We start from the raw sequence: 21,618 nt of genomic DNA, 5'->3' as shown, positions 1-21,618 counted from the left end.
TAAGAATGGTGCTTTTCCTCTGCAAATAAACTCCTCTTTTTAACTCAGGAAGGTTTGAGCAGCCAAATACAATCTTCTACTAAATGATTTTTTTTCCAGATGGATTTGTTTTAAATGAGGGTCCTGAAAGTCACTGTACCATAGAGCAGTACTTTGGATGTAAGAAATGCTTTAAGTTCTTTGGTGATTTGCAAACCACGTGCCTTATCACACCAATTTGTGCTATGAACCCTTTCCAGATCAGGCCACCAAATTTTGATGGATGTCTACAATTCGGTGTGGTTACATGACCATGTGTACATTGTTGTGGTATCATATATATTGTCACCTTGTGAATAAATAAGAGATCACTGTCAGAGCAGACAGTGGCCCTGAGCTAAAATGATTTGTGTGCTCAGCTGGATGCTTTGAGCCCCAGGGAGATATTAGCTGTCATGATGGACTTTAGAATTACTGCTGGATTGGTTGCGTCTCATGTTGGATTGAGTCTTATTGTTAGTTGATCTTCCAAAAGTTAAAGGATTTGAAAGCACTCCTTGATCACAAGAACATTAAGAAGCCCTACTATAGCCTCGAAGGATACTGAAGCATGAACAGGTTGTATTGGTTCATATGTCCCTTGCTAGGAGGACGGAGGATATAGAAAATTCTTCAAGTAAGGGCAAGGTTTGGGCATTTAGGAAGTCAGTTAATGGCAGCTGCTTGTAGAAGAAATGAAGAGATGAGGCCTGAATTTTAAGAGGCATTTCACTAAGAAACCTAAGTCAAGATTTTATAACCTTGGCTTCAAGGAGACGTGAAGCCCCTGAGAAATATTTTTAAATATGCGGGATTTTTTGTTTGTTTGTTTTGCATTTTGTGTGAGGGAAGTGCCTTATAGTACAACTACTTTATCGTACTTTTGCAAATCACAAATAACTTTTAAAAATATAACAAGGGCCAGACACAGTGGCTCATGACTATAATCCCAGCACTTTGGGAGGCTGAGGCTGGTGGATCACCTCAGGTTGGGAGTCACAAAACCTTTAAAAAATATAACAAGGGCTGGGCACAGTGGCTCACACCTGTAATCCCAGCACTTTGGGAGACCAAGGCGGACAAATCACCTGAGATTGGGAGTTGAAGACCAGCCTGACCAACATGGAGAAACCCTGTCTGTACTAAAAATACAAAATTAGCTGCGCATGGTGGTGCATGCCTGTAATCCCAGCTTACTCAGGAGGCTGAGACAGAATTGCCTGAACCCAGGAGGTAGAGGTTGTGGTGAGCGGAGAAGGCGCCACTGCACTCCAGCCTGGACAAGAGCAAAACTCTGTATATATAAAACAAGTACTGAAGTTTTAGTGGGTGTGCTTCTGGCAAGATGGCTGTTTGCCTGAAAGATTACATTGGCCCAAATACAATGACTTCTCTAAGCACAGAAATACCACTAGAAAGGCTCTTTGGGGGTCACTGTATATTTAAATATAACTGGTCCTAGATCAGTGGACCAGGAATGTGCCTGTATCTCTCTAACACTGCAGTGTCAATATGTGGGCTTAAAACCTCAAGCCACCAAAAACCTGGTTTCTTGTGATAAAATAAACACATCCTCATTACAGAAATTCCTAAATTAACCAAAAACATAAGGAGAAAATAAACTGCAAGTCCACATTCCAGAGAAGGATAACATTGCTAACATTTTGGTTTACTTCCTTCCAGTCTTTTCTCTATTGCAGATGCTCGCCGTGATTCAATCTAGTGCTAAATCAAATCAGATAGTCGCGCATGCCTTCTGCTGTGCCACTGCCCATACAGCCAGCTGATTGCTCTACTTTTCTTTAAATGTTTTTAATGAGTCAGACACCCCTATAATATTCACTCACTGTCATATCTCATTGGAACAGGAAAAGGGCTGGACTACCTCATTACTCAGTTCTCCTTCCAATGGTCAGGAAGGAGAGAAAACAGAATCATCAAGAAAAAAGCTAAGAGATTAACTTGTCCATGGGGCAGAAAAGGTGACTTGTACTTGAACTCAGTGCCCAAAAGGACCCAACAAATCTGGTAGGATTTGAGTGAGAATTGAAATACAAGAGGGGTCCACTTGGCCCAGTGGGTTCCTGTTCTAGTATTTGAAATCACCCCTTGGTTACAATGGTAATTGAATCACCAAATACTTGTAAATAACTACTGTATGCCCAGTACTGGGCTAATGCTGGAGATACAGTGGTGAACAAAGGGCCAAGATCCCAAGACTTCATGGAGCTTACATTCAGAGGAGTATGAAGAGATAGGAAATACTGAAATAATAACAAGCAAGGTAGTTGCCTGTTGTAATAAATTATTGGAAGGAGATAAATTAGGATGTAAGTTGGTGAGTGGAGCGGGGAGACTTAGTTTCCACAGGGCAATGTTGCTTAACCTCTTTTTCATTGTTGCTCCTCTAAAGAGATTTTTTAGATATTATTTTGCCTTATCCATAAACCTATGAAGTTTTACAACCATATATACATGTGTGTATATGTACATGTATGTGTGTGTTTATGTCCTGTATGTACATCTGTATTTTCTATATTAAAAGGGCAATTTTTGTTATCTTCCAAGAGCCAGTGTTCACCCCTCAGGGAATGATATCATGCTTATTGATAATGCATGCTGTAGAGAAACCTTAAAGAAGGAAGGTTTCTCTGAGTAGGTGTCATTTGAGCTGGAACATGAAGGAGGCTAGAAACTAAAGGGAGAGAATTCAACACAGGGAGAGACCCCCAAAAACCAAGGGGCGAGGAACAAAAGATCCTGGCGAATGCCAAAGGTCAAGGAGGAAATGGTACAAGGAGAGTCTGAGTGGGTCAACAAGGGCTGGATGGAAATTTGGGTTTTACTCTAAGTGGCAGGGGGCTGCTATAGGGTCAGAGTCAGGAGGTGCCACATCCTAGTCCCAAGGGTATTATCCGTCAGGACAGAAGCTGAAATTGCCAGGCAGGATCCTGGGCAACCAGGCAACTCCAGAAGTCTGATATTCAAGGAAGATCTCAATCCAGCTAAGGAATAGAAAAGGCATGCTAACTGTAGGGCAGGAAGCCTCACAATGGGGAAGCTCAGCTAGCATTAAGGAGGGTCTGACCAGGCACAGATGGTACGTGTGAGGCAGCAAGACTCACCCACTCATCCCCAACCTGCAGTGCTGCGGGAAATGGAGCTCCATGCGTGCTGGGGTTGTCAGCATCAGCTCAAAAACTGAGTCCACTAAGGATGCAGAGCAGAGATACTCAGGACCAGCACTAATGAGAGATGAGAACTCTCAGGCTGGCAGCTTGCTGGACTGAGTCAGGGATCATATGCAAGCAAGTCTGGGACTTTACCTTGAACGTACTTCCTTCCCTGTCTATGCTTAGTGCTGTCGTCTAAGCTGGGTGGACTCAAGAAATACCTAAACCACATCATGCCCACTTTGCTTAAAATCTTCCCACAGCTTCCTGCTCTACCTGAAATGCAGTCTAAATTTCTCGCTGTGTTCTCTAAGGCCCTGTACTGTCTGACTCCTGCCCATCCATTACCCTCACCTCCTCCTCCAACCTCACCTCCTCCACACAAGCTTCAGCAGCATGTACGTTTCTGGTCCTTGAGCCCACCCAGGCCTTCCCTGTCTTGAACCTTTGAACGTGTTGCTGCTTCTGTTTTGAACACTCCTCTTCCCTTTTTTGGAACACTCTTCCTCCAAGAGGTTTTACTACTTGCAAACCTCTGAAGGGTTATAATGATTTTTCCCCTCCCCTTTGGTAAATGATTCTACAAAATTGCTTCGGAAGCCAGCTCTCTAACTTCATCTATGGAATATAAAGCCCATAGGGATTCAAAGAAAATTTTCTTGGGCTCTGTGAGCCTCAAACTAGAAGATTTAATAATATCAGAGAGGATGAAACTTCCTTCTTAGCCATCTGTCTTGGACTTCAGGTCTCAGCCTCAATATGGCCTGTACAGAGAAGTCTTCCCAATCCCACTCTTGAAAGTAGCATCCTGCAGGCCACTGCAGCCCAGGCTATTCTCTCTCCCTTTGCCCCATTTGATACTCTCCGTTGGACTTACTGCCAGTTGAAATGATCTTGTTCTTTGCTTCGTTAACTTGTTTGGACTCTCGCCTCCCTTCCACTGGAATTGAAACCCTACATGGAAGAAGACCTAGATTATATTCTTCCAGATTCCAGTGCCTGGCATGGAGCAGATGCTCAATACATACTTATTATGTGAATGAAACAGTCAGTCAATCCACCAGCACAGAGAAAGATGAGTAGTTACATATTTTCTGTGTTTCACAATATATATTTGTTGAATGAATGAATGAACGAATGAATGAACAAGGTATAATTTTAAAAGATTATGTTAAGACAAGGTTTCTCAAAATAATTAAGTAAATAAATGAAAGGGTTTCTCAGCCTGGGCATGACTGAGATTTTGTGCTGAATAATTTTTTGCTGGGTAGGGAGGGACTTCCCCGTGCACTGTAGAATGGTGAGCAGCCTCCCTGGCCTCTACTCCCATACAGCCACAGGTGGCAATAGAAAATGTCCCCAGACATTGTCAAATGTCTTCTGGGTGGGACAAGAGTAGGGGCAAAACCACTTCTACTTGAGAACTACTGCTTTAAAATAAGCCATGGGCCAAGCACAGTGGCTCACGCCTGTAATCCCAACACTTTGGAAGACCAAGGTGGGTGACTCACGAGGTCGGGCGTTTGAGACCAGCCTGACCAACATGGTGAAACCCCATCTCCACCAGTAATACAAAAAGTAGCCGGTCATGGTGGCATGCGCCTGTAGTCCCAGCTACTCAGGAGGCTGAGGCAGGAGAGTCAGTTGAACCCGGGAGGCAGAGGTTGTAGTGAACCGAGATCATGCCACTGCACTCCAGCCTGGGCAACACAATGAGACTCCATTAAAAAATAAAAAAAAAAAAAATAGCTGGGTGTGCTGACGCATGCCTGTAGGTCCCACCTACTGGGGAGGCTGAGGCAGGAAAATCTCCTTAACCCAGGAGGCGGAGGTTGCTGTGAGCCAAGATCATGCCACTGCATTCTAGGCTGGGTAACAGAGCAAGACTCCGTATCAAAAAAAAAAAAAAGAAGAAGAAGAAGCCATGATGGCAAAGACAGTCACAGTCACTAGCAAGACAAAGCAATTCAAGGTTCCTGTTGCAGAATAGTCCTCCACAGAAAGGAGACAGATAGCTGTAACCTGTTTGCCAACAACAGCACCCACAGCCACTCATCAAGAACACCCACCAGTGTTCTGCCGGCTTTCTGCAATATTTACAGACATCTGTTTAGAGCTGCAGTTGGACCAAATGTGGCTATTTATCAAGCCCACGCAGCTCTTCTGGGCTTAAGGAGAGTATAACATGCTTATTACTTGCAAACCTCTGAAGGGTTATAATGATTTTTCCCCTCCCCTTCGGTAAATGATTCTACAAAATTGCTTCTCAAGCCAGCTCTCTAACTTCATCTACAGAATATAAAGCCCATAGGGATTCAAAGAAAATTTTCTTGGGCTCTCTGAGCCTCAAACTAGAAGATTTAATAATATCAGAGACGATTAAAGTTCCTTCTTAGCCATCTGTCTTGGACGTTATCGTAAATGTAATTCACAAAGCAGAGTGGGTCTACTGCAGCCTTGGGTTTGCTTCCAAATACTAAATGCGCAGCTGCACATTAGGTTGGAAGAAAGTTAATCTGACCAAACAGTTTAAGAGATGGAAAAAAAATTTTTGAATACTTGCATTTTTCCACCAAGCAGCAGTAACAGTGTTGAGTGCCTACTGTGTGCTGTGTGCTAACCCTCTTTTAGGATGTCAAGTCTAGAAGTCATAGACATGTTAATACTTGGCGTTTGTCAACGAATCAACAGTAGCACTGCTAAGCACCTACTATGTATGTGCTACATAATAATCCTATTTTAGAATGTAAAATCTACAAAAGTCATAGACAATGTGTTTCCTGCCCTTGAGTTTATAATTTAATTTCTGAGACAAAAATAAAATCTGTGAAGCAATTAGACAATAACTTAGTTAAATTATCACAGAGTATTAATTTCAACTGCAACTGGGTTTGAAAACAAAAAAGAACAATGCTAAGAGTGAATGTTGGCCAGGCGTGATGGTTTATGCCCATAATCCCAGCACTTTGGAAGGCTGAGGCAGGCAGATTGCTTGAGGTCAGGAGTTCAAGAGCAGCCTGGCCAACAGGGTGAAACCCCATCTCTACTGAAAGTACAGAAAATTAGCCGGGCATGGTGGCAGTGCCTACAGTCACAGCTACTCCGGAGGCTGAGGCAGGAGAATCACTTAAACCCGAGAGGTGGAGGTTGCTGTGTGCCAAGATCATGCCACTCCAGCCTGCGCAACAGAGCAAGACTCCGTTTCAAAAAAAAAAAAAAAAAAAAGAGAATGTTGAGAGATGGTTTTATGGATGAGCTGGGGCTTGCTTGGGATGGGAAGGATAGGAAATATTTGAATGATACTGGAGTTACCAAAAATAGATATTACAAACAGGAGGGACAATAGGAACATCACCGAAGTGAGGGTGCATATGGAGTAGGTGTGGCAGAGAGAAAAGTCTGAGCTAAACAAAGCAGAGGTTTGCCGGCTGCGGAGGAGAAGTAGTAAGGTTTATTTGGTCAATGAAATCAAATCATGGACTCCTTTGCTGCCAGGCAGAGGATTTTAGCTGACATCCTGGGTTGGGGGATTGCTGTTAGACAGTATGGGGTCTAAGAAGCCTCACACCACTTCATCTACTCCTTTCCCTGAGGTCCACCCTGGCCCCAAGTATGATCACTGTAAAGATTCACACTAAGATACAGCTGTGGCCTCTGATTAAAATTGCCTTCCCCCTTTGCTACTTCATAGTACTCAGAGGGCTGCATAGAGATCTCAACAGGTTTTAAAACCTTTTATTAAAGACATGATCTGGGCCAGGCACAGTGACTAACACCTGTAATCCCAGCACTTTGGGAGGCCAAGGCGGGCAGATTGTTTGAGCCTAGGAGTTCAAGATCAGCCCGGGCAGCATGGTGAGATCACATCTCTACTACAAATACAAAGTATTAGCCAGATATGGCAGCACACGCCTGTGGTCCCAGCTACTCAGGAGGCTGAGGTGGGAGGATTACTTGAGTCCAGTGGGTGGAGGTTGCAGTGAGCTGAGATCACACCACTGCACCACCAGCCCAGGTGGCAGAGCAAGACCCTGTCTCAAAAAAAAAAGACATTTTCTTTACTATTTTACATTATTTATATAAAAGTCGATGGCTACACTCTCCAGTACGATACCACTGGTCACATATGGCTATTTAAATTTAAGCTAATTTAAATTAGGTCAAATTAAAAACTCAGTTCCTCAGTTCACCGAACCACATTTCAAGTGCCCAATACAGCACAGCCATAGAAGAACCATTCCATCATTGCACGAAGTTCTGTCGAAGCTGGTCTATGAGATGATATCATCCTTTCGCTGGAAGGTAGGAGAAACCGTGTCTCCTTCACCTTGGCTGTAGGGAAGCTCATTGCCCAAATGTAGTCACTTATTAGATGGAAATGTCATCAGTCTCTCTGAGTCTCCTGTATTTTTACCTCCATGTTAATCACATAGTTTAATTAGGCTTGTGTTTTTCATTCTAAGCTATCACTAAACCTGGACAGAGTTAGATTGGTCTGAAAGAATAAATGAAGGAAGAAAATGTGATGCTGAGCTTGATAGGGATCTTTATCTGTCCCAGGACAACAGGGTAAATTGATTAAAAAAAAAATTAACGGGACCAGGCACGGTGGCTCACTCCTGTAATCCCAGCACTTTGGGAGGCCGAGGCGGGTGGATCATGAGGTCAAGAGATGGAGACCATCCTCATGAGGTCAACATGGTGAAACCCCATCTCTACTAAAAATACAAAAAAAAAAAAAATTAGCTGGGCATGGTGGCCCATGCCTGTAATCCCAGCTACTCAGGAGGCTGAGGCAGGAGAATCGCCTGAACGCAGGAGGCGGAGGTTGCGGTGAGCTGAGATTGCGCCATTGCACTCCAGCCTGGGTAACAAGAGCAAAACTCCGTCTCAAAAAAAAAAATTAATGTAGGACACCAAGGACAGAGAGGGTAGAATGACCCGAGTCAAGGCTGTGTGGGGATGTAATTGTCAGTTCTGAAGAAACTTCCACTCCAGCACCAGATTGGGAAGGGGACAGAGAGGATGAATGAGGCCAAGCATGCAAAACAGATACTCCACCCAAACTAGAGGCAAAGACTAAAGAGAAACTGTGGAAAGTCCACCATAACTATGGCAGACTGCAGCTAGCTGGCACGGACCCTCTTGAAAGACTTAGAAGCTCCTTCTGAGGCACTGAGCACAGGGTGGGGTGAGTATTTAAAAGCATCTCCCAACTTTGCAGATAATGCCCCCGCACCATGGTCAACCCCACTGTGTTGGGGTTGACAGTGCCGTTGACAGTGAGCCCTTGGGCTGCGTCTCCTTTGAGCTGTTTGCAGGCAAGTTTCCAAAGACAGCAGAAAACTTCCGTGCTCTGAGCACTGGAGAGAAAGGGTTTGGTTATAAGGGTTCCTGCTTTCACAGAATTATTCCAGGGTTTATGTGCCAGGGTGGTGACTTTACACATCATAATGGCACTGGTGGCAACTCCACCTATGGGGAGAAATTTGATGATGAGAATTTCATCCTGAAGCATACGGGTCCTTGCATCTTGTCCAGGGCAAATGCTGGACCCAACACAAACAGTTCCCAGTTTTTCATCTGCACCGCTGACACTGAGTGGTTGGATGGTAGGCATGTGGTCTCCGGCAAGGTGAAAGAAGGCACGAATATTGCGGAGGCCATGGAGCGCTTTGGGTCCAGGAATGGTAAGTCCAGCAAGATCACCACTGCTGACCGTGGACAAGTCCAGTAAGTTTGACTTGTGTTTTATCTTCACCACCAGACCATTCCTTCCGGAGCTCAGGAGAGCACCCTCCACCTCCTTTGCTCTCTGTATCCTATCATCTTTGTGCTTTTGCTACAGTTCCCTTTGGGTTCCGTGTTTTTCTTGTTCCTTTCCATGCCTGGCTGGATTGCAGAGTGAAGTTTACGATTATGAAACAAAAACTAATTAACAACAAAAAAAAGGCATCTCCCAGAAGCAGGCTGTGTGTGTTGTGTCATGTGCACAGTGGTTTGGAGGGTGAACTGGTAGGGATAGGGGAGAATAAATCAATCTCAGCCACTGAGAGAAAGGAAATCGCAAATAAAGGACAAAGGGGAAGCAAGAGTCAGAAATAACCAAGGGTCTTTTAACCTGGGAGGTCAGGAACAGGAAAGCCAGAAATGCCATTTTAGTTGGCAGGGATACATATTGGTGTGAAAAAACTGATGAGCTTAGATGTAAGTTTGCTTTAAAGTCATAGTAGGACATGCAGGTAGAAATGTCCACAGACAAGTCAAACCCTCAACCACATTCAGGTGAGAGAAGACTGGATAATTACTACTGCCACTGCTCCTGTTGCTACAGTACTAACATTCCTAGAGGATTCACTAAGTACTAGGCATTGTTCTAAGTGCTTTATGTGTTAACTGGTCTAAATGTCCCAACAACACAATAGTATCCAGGTATTATTATCCCCATCTTACAGACGGCAAAAATGAGGTTCTAGAGAGATTATTCTTGCCTGTTGTCCGTGCTTACCATTGAATGTGATAGAAATGTGAACCCCAGGAAAGTCTAATGCATAGAAGTTTTTGGAAAGGGAAAATGAATAAACTCACTGAACCAAAGAATGAGTAAAATAATTCTATTAGGAAATACTAAGCATAGCATGGTTATGCCAAGTACCTTGCATTTATTAACTCATTAAATCCTCATGATTACCCCCAGTGGTGATTATTGTTACTCGCATTGTGATATAACTGAGGGAATGAAGGCGTACAGAGAGGAATAAGTTGTCCAAAGTCACATGGCCAGTGCATGGAAAAGCCAGCATGAGACCTAGGCAGTTTGGTTCTTGAGTCCATGCCAGGGACATTAGTGTCTCCACTATGGTGGGAAACACCAGAACCCTAAAGCCCCCTATTTACTGCCGCCTGTCTGTGAATCCTTCGTCCTTGGGCAGAGGATGAGACATCCACAGTCAGGCAGCAGTAAAGGGACCACCATGGCCATCTGACAGGTCATTAGTGTCAGTGGCTGCTGGAAAGCCAGGAAGTGCACAAAGAGCCTTAGGGTTTGGCCCGGCCTCATTGTTGACCTTTCAGAAAGTAGTGCCAGTAGAATGATGGGGGCAGAAGTCTGAATGCAGGGGTTCAGGAAGGGAAGGTGCAGGGAGGACAGGCCAACAGCCAGCACGAGCCTCCCACCTGGCACTGAACAGCACAGATGCCCAGAACACAGCCAGGAGGAACAGAGGAGCCACGAGGGCTATCTAGAAAGTCGACTTGTGGTTGCCTAGGTCTGGGGGTCTTGGAGAGAAACGAGAGGAACTGCTCACGGGCATGGCATTTCTTTTTGGAGAGATCAAAATGTTCTAAAATTAATAATAGTGATAATTTCACAACTCTATGCAAAAAGAACCACTTTAAGTGGGTCAAGTATATGGTATATAAATTATATATAAAGGCAATATACAGATATATACACGCTAAGATAGATATGATAGTATACACATACATTACGTATAAGAAAGGGAGAGACTGAAGGGCTATTTAATGCTGGGATCAGGGGCACGTGGGAGATGGAGAAAGAGGCACAGCCTTAGAATCTCTTAGATTCACAGCCTTAGACTTCCTGGCCTCAATCCTTGTTAATATCCTAGCTGCATAGCATTGGAAAACCATCCCACCTGGTCCATTCTCCCAGTTTTCAGAGGAGCAAAATGGGGCTCCAGAAGCAATTGCTGTGTTTGCTGTAGGTCCCTACCCTTCATTTTTCCTTCCTGTGCAAACTCTTGCCCTCAAGTGGAAGCATAGATTTTTCCGTACAGTGTCATCATCCCACCCACTTGCCCTCACACCCACATCTTTGATTTCCATGCACATTCTCCCAGCTGGCCTTAGTCTCATGTGTTTTCTGCAGCTCAAACTTACCAGCACCATCATGCCCCTAGGCCCTGCCATTTCTTTGCAGCCAGCTCTGCTCCAAGCTTCCCAACAGACCACAGAAATTAAGGCACGGCTCTGCCTCAGTGTATTCATCTGTGAGAGGCTGAATAATGCCCCCCTAAAGATGTCCATATCCTAATCCCTGGAATCTTTCAAGATGTTACCTCATATGGCAAAAGGGACCTTGCAGGTGTGATTAAATGAAAGATTCTGAGACAAGGACATGACCCGGGATCATGCAGATGGACCCAATACAATCACAGTAGTCTCTGTAAGAGAGAGGCAGGAAGGTTGGAATCAGAGGAGGAGATGTGATGGCAGAAGCAGAGGAAGAAGGGTGATGTGATGCTGGGAATAGGAAGAGAATGTAAAAGCCAGAAAGGGCACGGAAATTCAGATTCTCCCCTGGGGCCTCCAGAAGGAACCAGCCCTGCAGAAACCATGATGTTAGCCCTAAGGAGACATTTTCAGCCTTCTGACTTGCAGAACTGTGAGAGAATAAGTTGGCCCTGCGTGGTGACTCACACCTATAGTCCCAGCACTTTGGAAGGCTGAGGTGGGTGGATCATGAGATCAGGATATTGACATCATCCTGGCCAACATGGTCAAACTCTGTCTCTACTGAAAATACATAAATTAGCTGGGCGTGGTGGTGTGTGCTTGTAATTCCAGCTACTTGGGAGGCTGAGGCGGGAGAATCACTTGAACCCGGGAGGTGGAGGTTGCGGTGAGCCAAGATTGCACCACTGCACTCCAACCTGGCGACAGAGCGAGAATCTGTCTCAAAAATAAAATAAATTTTTGTTTTGCCTTAATTTGAGGCAATGTGTTATAGCAACAACTGGAAACTAATACATGCCACTATTACCACTCAACAAATCCTTACAGAGTGCCTGCCTGCTGCATGCCAAGTACCACGCTGGGATTTGCAAACACAGTTGCAAGTGAGAAGGCCTGGGCTTCTGCTGAGGGGCAGCCAGGATGATGAAAGTGAACCGTCAGACAATTACATAAGCAGGAAGTAAAGCCTGGAGGAGGAGAGCTGGGCAGGGGTGAGAACCAGGCCTGTGCCACAGCCTGGGCAAAGGCCTGGAAGCTGGAGAGAGAGATGGAGGTTAGTATATTCAAGGACAGGAAAAAGGTTCATCACGCTGAGCACAGAGTGATGGGGAGGCTGATCTTGAATGGAGGGAAGAAGAGATGGGATAGGAGGAACTCCTGCCAACTACCAGAATATACCCATCTCTCTGGCCTTTTTGGATCACTGTGGTTTTCAGAAATCTGAGTTTCTGCGCCTCCCTGCCTTTGTTCCCGCTGTTAACTTGACCTTTTGTGGCCAAGTTAGGTGATGATGGGTAAGATTTCTGGGATCACAGGTTCTACTTTGCACTGATGTGGCTGGGGAGGCGGAAGAGCCACCCCCATGAGGTCTCAGCCTAGATCCCGCTCCCTTATTGCCTCCATGGAATGAGAGTCTTGATCTGTTGGTGAATTGGAGGGCAAATAACAAAACTTTGGCCGGAGGGCATCTGTGGGCAGGCCCTTCATTCAGGGAATGTAGCCATTCTTGTCCTCCTGCAAAATTCCTGGTCATCTTTTAAGACTCAGCCCTGGTGTTGACTCTTCTGCAAAACCATTCCCCTCTCTTGCCATTATCCCAACCCCGAGTTAAGAAGTACTGCTTTTAGATCCCGTGGGCTTGCCTTCCTCATTGACATGTGCACTGGCAATTTCCTGTGAAAAATGGAAAGAATAATGCTACCTTCCTTCGGTTTCTATTTGGAGGGATTAAATGTCCTAAGGTACAAAAGGTACTTAGCTTAATGACTGACAGAGAGTAAGTGCTCAGCGTTAGCTGTTATCATTACAGTGCATTGCAAATGCATTTCCCCAGAGAGTTGAGATATTTGAGGTCAGGAGCTCTGCGGCAAGGTGCCAAGGGAGGAAAACACAGAATGTGCCCCACAAAAGATTTCTGGGGCCTCAGGGCACACATTTTCATAGCCTGGTGCAGCATCTCCCATCAAGGTTCTAAGCAGACAATTTCATCTATACCAGAGACCAGCGTGTTGCAGGATCAGGTTTATTCACAGCTCAGCACTCTTTGTGAGGACTCTGGGAGCTCAGCTCTGAATATATTCCTGTTACAAAGAAAATGCTCGTCCTTGCCTTTACGCCTGTCATTCAGCTGAAAATACTTTACAAAACTGGATTTCCTTATGCACCAGGGACAGAGTCAACTCGCCCTGCTCTTGGCTTTGTTTTAAAAGACACAGACCAGGATTCTGCTGATCTGTTTCCAAAGACTGGAAAGGTTCCCTTTGCCTTTGAGGTTGATGGAAAAATTACTTCATATATCTTATTTGCAGAAAGGCAACAGGGGACCAATTTCAAGAATTTTCCAAGATATCTGTACTGATGTGTTAATCACAGATTCTCTATTTGCTAGGTAAAAGAGATAACTGTGCTGCAGACCAAGATTCATGAATCTTGGGACATACATTTAAATCAGAGAACGCATGAATAAAAGGTCACATATCATCAGATAAACAAGCTGTGGATATTACCACTACTCCCACCTCTGGAATCCACACTCCTGTCAGAGCATCAGTTTCCGCCATTGCAAATGGTGATACTACCATGTTCCCTGTTACTGCATAGGATTTTATGATTAATATACAATCAGCTGAGTCCATATGTGAACTCTTGTACACTGTAAACCACTCTGCTGACATGAGGCATAATGTGCAGAAGCAGCTCTGATTGGATGGGGCAAATAAATACTTGGCCCAACAAACTGGGATTTTTTATTTATTTATTTATTTATTTATTTATTTTTAATTTGAGACTGAGTTTCTCTCTTGTGACCCAGGCTGGAGCACAATGGCTCAATCTCGGCTCACTGCAACCTCCACTTCCCAGGTTCGAGCAATGATCCTGCCTCAGCCTCCTGAGAAACTGGGATCACAAGCACCAACCACCACGCCCAGCTAATTTTTGTATTTTCAGCAGGCATGGGGTTTCACAACATTGGCCAGGCTGGTCTTAAACTCCTGCCCTTAAGTGATCCACCCACTTCGGCCTCCCAAAGGGCTAGGATTCCAGGTGTGAGCCACCGTGATCCGCCCAAACTGGGTTTCTTAATCCTTCCACTTCTAGTTGTTTGGTAGCACAAGTCTTTAGCACTTCATTTTTCTCTTCCTCCTTTTCCTCCCCTACAAAATAGTAACAGCTGACTTTATTTCCCAAAACAGTTGTGTATGAGTTTGCCAGGGCTGTTTTAACAAAGTACCTCAAGCCAAGTGGCTTACACAACAGCAGTGTGTTGTCTCACCGTTCTGGAGGCTGGAAGTGTCCAGATCAACGTGTCTGCAGGGTCCATTCCTTCTGAGGGTTACCAAAGAATCTGGTTCTATGCCTCTCTCCTAGATCCTGGCAATTTTTCGTGTTCTTTGGCTTTAGACACACCATCCCTATCTGTGCCTCATCCTCACAAGGCATTCTCTCTGAATGCATCTATCTCCAAAATTCCCCCACTTTATAGGAACACTAGTGTTGGGTTAGAGCCCACCCTACTTCAGTATAATCTCCTCTTAACTAATTACATCTCCAAAACCCCCATTTCTAAATAAGGCTGTAGTAGAGTCCCTGGGAGTTAGGATTTCAACATACCAATATTTGGGGAAGAGGGGAGAGACATGGTTTCATCCGTAACAAATTGTGAGTCAGATATAATCAAAAATGAAAGATGCCTTGCAAATCATATAGGGCTAAAGAGATACAATTTTGCGTAAGGGTTAAAAGGGCAGGCTCCAGACTAAGTTCAAGTCCCCCCTCCACAAGTTATAGCTGTGATTTCTTGGAAGAGTGACTTCACTTCTTTCCTAAGCCTTGCTTTTGCTATCTGTGAAATGAGGATGATAGCAGGGCCTCCTCTGTGGGGCTGCTGTGAAAACATCATGAGGCTGGGCACGCAGTGCTTAGGGCATGCCCTGGCCCCCAGTACAAGCCAGCCTCTGCTATCAGATCAGAAGCGGTAGGGTGTGTGGGGCCCTGCCTTTCCACCACCTTGCAGGCAAACCTCCAAGAGCTGGTTTCCTCCCTGATGTGCCAGTGCTGTGGTGGAAACAGGCTTACCAGTGCCCTTTCCTCGTGCTTGTACTCATTTCCACAGATCTGTGGGAGCTGCTTTATGGAACAGAAGCTCCGAGCCGCGCAAATGATAAACACATGCTGGTGTTTGCATTCCTCCAGTCCTCCAACCATCTAGTCTCTGATTACTAAACTGTTAGCATGTTTTGGGAGGTGTTGCCAGGCAAGTACCACGCTCCAGTTAGTCATTTAATAAACTCTAAGTGAGCAGCTGCCTGCGGATCCGTGGACAAATGACACAGTGGCAATCGTGGCTGAAGTGTGATGGCTGCCCAGAGCCAGGCTCTGTGCTGAGCACTTTACGTGCATTAGCTCATCCAGACTCAAGGCAATCCTGTAGGGATAGAACTATTGTTGACCCCATGTTACAGATGAGAGAACTGAGGCTTAGAGCATTATATGACCTCGTCAAGGTCACAGAGACAAAAAGCGGTGGAGCCAAAACCCAGCTCTCAGACTGGCTGTCTCCTGAAGCTGTGCTTGTCACTAAGGCCGCAACTCCCTCCAGGATCGGCAATGACTTTGTCCTGAGCTCTTCAGCCTGGTTACCCCATCTCCCTGATTGGAGACATCCTGATTTGCAGTGAGGAGATGGGCTTGAACGCCTTGGTTCATTAGTTCCTAACCTCTGTGATTCCACAGCTGACATTGCCTCTCAAACCTTAGTTTTCTCTCTCTGTAACCCTTGTTCTTCCTGCCTGTTTCAAAGTCTATTGCAAGCAATGTGTAAACTATAAACCACATGCTGCGTAGAGAAATGCCACAGAGTGGGTGCTTGATCCAACTTCAGTTTGCTTCTTCCTTTCCACCTCCCTCCCAAAACGTGTGTCATTTTCATAGCTTCCCTGGCACATTCACAAATATCATCATTCAGTGAGTTCGTTCAGCGATACCAGCTGAGTGAGGATGGGGACGTGGTGATTAAGCTCTGTTCCCATTATCAGCAGCTGAAAACCACGTGATGGTCACCCAGCCTTTCCAGGGTTGACAAGAAGACCCAGATGAGGAGAGCAGATCCCCTTGACTTGAAGGCCAGTGCTTGAGCCTCGACACCTCCCTTTCGGCCTCACCCAAATAGCTACAAATTACCAACCAGCTGGGCTCCAATTTCATTGCATTTTTATTGTTTGACAATTGGACATGCTCCGCATGAGCTTATTTACCTCCCAAGCTACCATGCTCAAGACTGTGATGGGAAGTGCAGAGGTGACAATTTGGAGAGGCTATACCTGACTCTACAGCTTCTATTTGCATAGCATTTACTTGCCTTTGTGGGGATCAAGCCCCATAGTAAACCACAGAGATAGGCAGGACAGGTGTTATGTTCATTACACAGATAGGTGTGTGTTATAAACATAGACTGAGTAAGGTAATTTACACAAGGTAGAACTGGGAATCCAAGTCACATTCCTTATTCTGGAGATCATGCGACTATGTGTTTGCTTATATTTATGTGTATTTGTGTGCTTCGCTTATGTGCTTATTTTTCCCTTTTCCCCAGCATAATTTTTTTTGCAATTGAAATATATTACATAAATATTTAACTACAATATACAACATTTAGAAAATCGAAAAAAGACCGAGCATGGTGGCTCATGCCTGTAATTCAAGCACTTCGGGAGGTTGAGATGAGCAGATGACTTGAGGTCAGGAGTTTGAGACCAGCCTGGCCACCATGATGAAACCCTGTCTCTACTAAAAACACAAAAATTAGCCAGGCATGGTGGCGCACACCTGTAGTTCCAGCTACTCGGGAGGCTGAGGCACGAAAATTGCTTGAGCCTGGAAGGTGGAGATTGAAATAAGCTGAAATTGTGCCACTGCACTCCAACCTCGTTGGCAGAGTGAGACTCTGCCTCAAAAAGAAAATAGAAAAAAGGCAAAAAGATTGCCCGTAATTGTACCACCCTAAACAAAAACATTGTTATTGTCAGAAGGTACCCCATTCCTGGCTTTACTCCCATGCATCTCTTCCCTCTCTCACAAACCCCCACAGTCATCATTATAAATTCTCCAAGTCTGCTCATGGGCCTGTATGAGCAAATTAAGGGCATGTTATGATGCTTTTCTAAGCAGGGACATGGGGTCACAGCAAAATGCAAGAGGCATTTGCTTCTGGCTGGCATTGTTGACAGAGCAACAGGGAGAAAGTACATGGCTGGCAAGCATCAAGTTCAAAGGGTGAACGAGGACTGGAAGGGGAGAGCACACAGCAAGAGATGGCCAGAGGGCCCAGAGGTGGGGCTGTTGTTCAGATATACAAACAAGATGGCGTTGCGTGTGTGTCTAGTAGCTTACCTTTTAGTCAGTATGTAATACATTTTTTGCTGGTTTTCCTCCATAATCACAGAATCATTTAAAAGAATTGTTACCCAAGTCCCATCAAATGCCTCTTACTTATTCTCTTATCAGAACAAGTGGAACATATTTCTCTTTAGACGCAGGGCAAACTCTCGAGTTTGCAGGTCATCAGCACTTCCTCCTGCACCCCACGGCACACATCACTGATCAATTCCACTCGGCGTCAGATCTCTCTCAGCACAACATCCCACTCTACTCTAATCAGAGAAATTACATTAAATGAACCACTGTTGCTCACCCCTGCCCCTAACCTGAAATAACCTAACCGGCATCCAGCCCAACATAACTGGGCAGAGAAGAGCTACCAGTTTCAAGAACAGCTCTCCATGGTCGTCTTGTTCTTGGTGTTTCTCAGGATAATGTTCATCTCATTCATTATGGTTTGCTGAGGAAATGGCAGTCTTAACAGGCATTTTAGAGAAGCTGTCCGCCAGCTTTTCAGTCCAAAGTCATTCACCCTTTTCTTAACTGATTTGTTCGTGACAGTGTTTTCACATCACATAAACACCAGTTATTTCAGGTCTTTCAATGTGCTGTATTTTAAAAATCCAAACTTTTTAGGTTTATAATTTACGGAAATTCTATTAGAAAACAAAAAAGCATACACAGCCCTAGATATTACTGGTTGATGAGCTCATCTTATTCCTTTCCTTATCCTTGGTTCTAATCAGCCAAAAAGAGGCAGAAGGCCACGTGTAGTATAAGAACTGCACAATAATTCTCATTTGAATAATTATGAGACTCACCTGGCCAACGTGGTGAAACCCCGCCTCCACCAAAAATACCACAAAAACCTAGCTGGGAGTGGTAGTCCACTCCTGTAATCCCAGCTACACAGGAGACTGAAGCAGGAGAATCACTTGAACCGAGGAGAAAGATTATGCCTTATACTCTCATAGTGGATAATGCTTTTAATGTGTGCCATTCCCTTCTTTAAAAATGTCTTTAAGCATAATGCATCTTTGTTTTTAATAGACATCTCCTGGGTTTAGTTTCAGATCTCATTTAATAAATGAGAATTCACCAAGAAACTTAAGCTCACTGGAGTTTTCTCACCTGTACATTTGGGATGAATGACAATAGATGTATGACAAGCTCACAGAAAATATGATATTCCCCCCTGCTATGTAAGCCCTACCTTTGATTTGCTTTTGGTTATTTTTTCATTTTGAGTCCAAGGCTTAAAAATGCATTTGGCTTCTTAAAATAATTTTGGTAATACACTTTGCAACAGGTAGTTATTATATATAATACAGTCTTGCTGAGCCTGAGTTTCTGAGAGTGAAAATTAATATACATAAAACCTATAATAGATACTAAAAATAATGATAGCACACCTAGTTACCGAAGACCTATTTTAAAGCCAAGCGTTGGACTGGACTAGGGTATACAAAAATGGACAAAACACAGTCTGAAATATCTTACAGAGAAATTGGGTAAACCACCCTATCTTGACTTGGAAATTCTGATTCTTTGGAGACCACTTTGGGTGGTTTTCTATTTTTAGAAATGATCATTCAGTGCTACCTGATATTTAAAATTATTAGGTTGGTGCCAAAGTCATTGCGGTTTCTGTTACTAAAAGTAATGACAGAAAGTGCTGTGACTTTTGCACCAGTTTAACACATAAAAGATTAATGCTTCTGTATATATTATTTTACACTCTTCTATTTTATTCCTGGTGTTATTGACTTGCTTTTGTTTTTTTTTTTTTGTTTTGTTTTGTTTTCTTCATTAAAGGCACCAAGGGTATATCCATGTGGTTTGTCTGTTCTGAGGTTTCATTTACATCCTGCTTCTTTTTTAATGGTTTTTACTGTTGGCATGATTTTTAGCTTATTGCTTTATTTCCTTCCTGTGTTAGTCTTCCCAGGCTGTCATAACAAAGTATCATAGACTGAATGGCGTAAACAATAGAAATTTGCTTCTCACAGTTTTGGAGACTGGGAATTTCAAAATCAAAGTGTCAGCTGATTTGGTTCCTCCTAAGGGCTTTTTCTGGCTTGTAGAATGTCCTCTCATTCTGTGGAGTCTCTTCTTAAAGGGCACTAATCCCATCATGGGGCCCCTGCCATTATGACCTCATCTAACCCTAAGTGCTTCCCATGCCTCCCAAAGCCTCCATCTCTAACCATTGCATTGGGGTTTAAGGCTTCAACATATGAATTTGGGGGAAACAATCGGTCCATCTGTAACACTTCCTAAACTCCCTAGGCAGAGATTTAGAGCATTCTTTTCTTTCTGATATAAGAACTTTGGGCCAAGAAATGTGGTTTAAATATTGTTTGGGCAGCATATGGATTCCTTCCTTGGCCCCTATTTTTATATAAGAATTCTTTTTTCAATTTATACATGGTTGCACTTTAATTTTTTCATGCATCTATAAGCGTATTTGTCTTCATTGAGCACCTACTACTTATACCCAAGCCTGGGACAAGGCCCTGAAGAGTTAGAAAATTGAAAGAAATGCATGCTGCAGGCTGGGTGGAGTGGTTGTGGCCTGTGATCCCAGCACTTTGGGAGGCCGAGCTGGGTGCCTGACTTGAGTCCAGGAGTTTGAGACCAATCTGGGCAACATACAGAGATGTTGCCACTGCCCACTGTCTCTACAAAAAATAATACTAAAATACTAGCCTGGCATGGTGGCATACACCTCTGTAGTGTCAGCTACAGGGGAGGCTGAGATGAGAGAATCGCTTAAGCCTGGAAGGTTGAGGCTACAGTGAGCCATGATCTCCCCACTGAAACTTGTCTCAAAAAAAGAAAGAAAGAAAAAAAAATGAAAAAAAAAAGCTAGAAAATCAAAATACCTCAAGGAAAAAAACAACTGATGGTAAACTAGAAATAGAAACCAATGATTAAAATATAGTGTTGCAATCTCAGTACGGAGAGAAGTTCATATGATATAACAGTATCAAATAAGAGGAACTCAACTCTGCCTAATGTGGTTAAGAAAGACTCTTATAAGCCATCCCCTATCTATCAATATATTGGGCATTATTTGTATGCCACTTGTTGGCAACCTGTAAAGAAACTGAATGTTTTAGATACACCAAACCTTGCAGTAATTTTCTTATGGATAAAAGAAAAATAAGGAGAAAATTAAGTTTGTTGACATGCCTTGATTGTCTTCAAAGAAGAAAAGAAATGGAAGCAAAATCAAGAAAGAAAATGCAATAGCTGAGAGGAGATGCCTGAAGTGATTCTCTCTGACCTTTTCTTTTTGCCAAGATTCTAACCTTATTTTTCATACTTAAAAATTTGACAAGGAGGTTTTTTCAGAAGTTCCCTGAAGGGAGCTTCTGAGTGCAAAAATGGAGTAGCCTTGCCACCCCTGCTGAGGTCATTTTTCTGTTCAGATCAATTTTTATGTGATTGTTTTCCTGCTTCAGGTTTCCACCTGGCTGCTGTTTTTAAGTGTCCTCTGTTGTACCATTATTCACAGGTTGACTTTCCTTGTTTTATTTTCTAGCTTGGCAGTCTTCCCTGCATCATTATTCTGTTTATATCATTAGATGCAATGTAGGTTTGTTGTGTTACAGCATCATACGGCATTTGCTTTGCAAATATGATTCACTGTGTCTAACTTTCATCACCTAGGTCTATGCTTCCTCAGAAGTGTTTAGCTTATCATAAGCCTACAGGGTTGAGAAACATGCTTTTAAAAAAACAGTCGTTAAAAATAGTCAATAGCTTTTGCTTCTCTCCTTGACATTCCAGGCATTCTGTCGGATCTAGGAGGTTTCGGCTTATATTTACTACAGACTTAAATTTTTACTTACCCTTGCCTAATTTTTTTAGGTTTCCTTACCTAAACCTTCCTTGCTGTTTGAGGTTCACCTCACCATCACTCCTGAATTTTGCAAGGTCTTGGCTCACACCAAGAACTCATTTCACCATAGTACCCCCAGTAATGAGTGTTGGATGAATGAATTCTTCCCAGATGTGCTTGAAAGTTCTTTAAACTGCCTTCTTTATTCACTCATCAAAAAGTTAG

At 43.8% G+C, this 21,618-nt stretch overlaps 1 protein-coding gene and 1 pseudogene across 1 annotated transcript in view; both read left to right on the top strand.

The window, feature by feature from the left end:
- VAT1L (vesicle amine transport 1 like) overlaps positions 1 to 21,618 on the top strand; it is a 178,018-nt gene that overhangs the window by 92,098 nt on the left and 64,302 nt on the right. The window lies entirely within an intron of this gene.
- LOC141585434 (peptidyl-prolyl cis-trans isomerase A pseudogene) lies at positions 6 to 12,114 on the top strand (annotated as a pseudogene).

Source organism: Saimiri boliviensis, chromosome 1, assembly GCF_048565385.1.
Source record: "Saimiri boliviensis isolate mSaiBol1 chromosome 1, mSaiBol1.pri, whole genome shotgun sequence".
Taxonomy (NCBI): domain Eukaryota; kingdom Metazoa; phylum Chordata; class Mammalia; order Primates; family Cebidae; genus Saimiri; species Saimiri boliviensis.
The sequence above is the reverse complement of the archived record's forward strand: the minus strand, read 5'-3'. Positions and strand labels throughout refer to the sequence as shown.